This window comes from Meriones unguiculatus, chromosome 10 (assembly GCF_030254825.1).
Source record: "Meriones unguiculatus strain TT.TT164.6M chromosome 10, Bangor_MerUng_6.1, whole genome shotgun sequence".
NCBI classification, from domain to species: domain Eukaryota; kingdom Metazoa; phylum Chordata; class Mammalia; order Rodentia; family Muridae; genus Meriones; species Meriones unguiculatus.
The window spans coordinates 70,932,024-70,934,962 of NC_083358.1; the positions used below are offsets into that span (position 1 = coordinate 70,932,024).

Here is a 2,939-nt window from a genome sequence, read left to right on the forward strand (position 1 = left end):
GAGATGCGCCGGTATTCCCCGGCTCCCACTGGGCGGGTCCCGGGCGGGAAACGCCGCCCCTGAGTGCTGATGCTGGTGGGCGGGAGAGGAAATGGAATTCCCTAGGCCGCCCGGCGCGCGCTGACACGGCCCTCTCCTCGGCGTCCAATCGGGGAGGTGCTGTGGGAGGGGCTGACTGTGTGCCTTAGTCGAGGTGGAGCGGGTTCCCGGCTTCCGCTGGCCCAGGTGGTGGAGATTTCTTCCCGTGCTCCGCGGAGAGGGTAAAGCAGCGGGAGGAGCCCCCCCCCGGAATTAGGGTCGTTAATTTAGAACAGCTCCAGGCTGATGGCACCGCCACGTGCGGAATGATGTGCGTGGTTAACCCTGAGGGCCCAGTCTGAGAGCAGCGGCCTGGAGAGTTCTGCGTTAGCGTAGCCTTAACAATGCAGCTTAATTGTGATTGGGTTGCATAGAGCCTTGCTTCCCCGACGTCAGGCCAAGTTAGGTGTGGAACCAGAGGAATGCCTTAGAGTCGTCTTTTCCTGCTGCTGTTTCCGTTTTGAGCCCCCCCAAAGTGGCAAAATATTAGGAAATCTGTCTGGGTTAAATTCGGTGGGTGAGAACCGAGTGCACCTCTGCCATGGCTGTAGTCGAGGACCGACTGTCTGTAGTGTACTTCTCGGATACAAAGTAAGACTTTAATTTTGGAAAGGCATTTGAAAGCGGGAAGGATCAACCTGCTTACGGTTTTCTAGCACCGGTGAATGACCCCATTTAAAGTGGAAATCCTTTAGGACTACATGGAACCAAGTTGAATTCTGAGAACCTGTTGCACGCAACATTCCCCAATTAAAATGACAACAGCCAGTGACGAAAAAACAATCTACTGTATATCCCGAGTGACGGTATATGCCATATATAATGTCACTAGAGTAATTAGTGGGACGCAGCTGCTTCAACTACTGACCCTAGAAATCACCTGCAGCTTAGTTAAAAATGCTGATTTTGATTGAATAGACCTGAGTAAGAGACCTGAGATTACACATTAAAACAAGCTCCCAAGTGGCAGAGATTATTTTGTCAGAACCATTCTCTGAATTAGTACAACCCTGAGTACTTACCACATAGCCTACTGGACACCACTGACCTGTCCTCCTCCCTGAACAACCCATTGTTCTCTCCTGGCTAACCGGTTAAAGTAGAAGCAAAGAATTAGCATGGGGGTGGAGGAGGAAGCCAGATCTGAGTTCTTTCTTACTGCTTTCTATTTGATACTAGTATGGTTATGCATCTTATGGGTTTGTGTCTTCACCAAGCTACATGTAATAATGCCTGCCCTTTCTCACAGAGTTGCTTTGTTCTAAATGTCATAATGTGAACGGACACGGTAGGCCGAGCAGGTTATATCAGTGTTCACTGTTTTTTGATAGCAGACAAACAGAGTTTCCCTGGGAGGCCATATATATGTCACACTTTGTTACCCCCACACACACACTGCTGCTACTCCTTGCTAAGTTATCAGTCACGGCTCAGTTCTTTAACTGGCCTTCATGAACATGAACCATTTGGAATAATATGTATATTATATTATGTATGGATTACATTTATGAAAACTATATACCAAGCAATGTTTTTTTTTTTAATAAACTAAGAAACCAGGGCACAGACTGTTATGCCATGGGAACAAAGCTATAGAATAGCAGATGTGGAATTTGAATGCAGATATGTAAAACTCAGTATTTACTGAATGGAGTTTACAGAATAAGATGTTTTTTATTTGTGCTTTAAATTGACATGCAAATCTAATTTGTTTGACTTCTTGTTCCCTTTGTTTTGTATTTTCAGAAGCCAGGGTGCAGTGATTAGTTGGGAACACTGGACCTTACCAATCAGGAACTTACAAGGTATAGGGAGGACAATGAAGAAAAGTTTCAAAGAAACCAATTCCTGTCACCTTAATCTAACAAGTTTCAACATAAAAGTACACTGAAACTTTACTGCTATGCAATAAAGCAAAGCAAATGGACAAATTTGTGGTCAGAATTCTTATGTCTAAAAATATGTAGGCAGTTCAGTAAAGCTGTTGAGCCTGCTCAAAATTACGTTTCGGAAATAAATACACAGGTATATATACATATATTGAAATTCATACTTAAAGGAAGACATTTGAAGTACAGTTATTAGGAAAAGCATACATGGTGTGACTAATTTTTATAGACACAGTAAGATCAGGACTAGGGATATAGCTCACTTGGTATAGTGTGTGTCTAGCATGCATGAAGCCCTGGGCTCAATTACCTAGCACCTATAACTGGTATGGTATCAGCATACCAGTAATCCCAGCACTTGGGGTTGGAGCAGGGGTGGAGGTGGTGGCATTATCCTCACCTTGTATGAAGCTGGGGTGTGTTATAAGACCCTAACTCAAAAGAAATAAAAAATAAACATAAAAGGGTCTAATAGGTTAATAACAACACACATTTTGAAATAATGATTAAATGGTCCATCCAGTATTTATTAGAATTGTAAAGTGGTGATACAAAGTTTCACACTTTGAAAAATAGGTTTGGCTACCACTACTGTGTATATCTCCTACATCATTAGTTGAAAAAAAAATGCAGTTTTTTTCTTCAGTGATAAAAAAATAAGATAGTGTTTTACCTGAACATGGTATTGAAAGCCTATGATTCAAGCCTTGGGAGGTAGAGGCAGAAGGATCAGGAATTCAAGGTCATCCTCAGTTACATGAAGAGGCTGGAGACATGGGTTAGGAGTTGAGAACTCATGTTACTGGACTGGAGAGATGGCTCAGTGGTTAAGACCACTAGCTGTTCCAAAGGACCTGAGTTCAATTCCCAGTAACCACATGGTGGCTTTCAACCATCTGTAATGGAATCTAATTCCCTCTTCTGCTGTGTATGAAAACTGTTCATATACATAGAATAAATAAATCTTAAAAA

At 43.0% G+C, this 2,939-nt stretch overlaps 1 long non-coding RNA gene across 1 annotated transcript; it reads left to right on the forward strand.

Moving 5' to 3' along the window:
* Nucleotides 1–56: 56 nt before the first annotated feature.
* On the forward strand, nt 57–2,009 carry LOC132656887 (uncharacterized). Its single transcript, XR_009594670.1, has 2 exons — nt 57–260; nt 1,825–2,009. It is a non-coding gene; the product is annotated as an uncharacterized LOC132656887 (long non-coding RNA).
* Nucleotides 2,010–2,939: the final 930 nt, after the last annotated feature.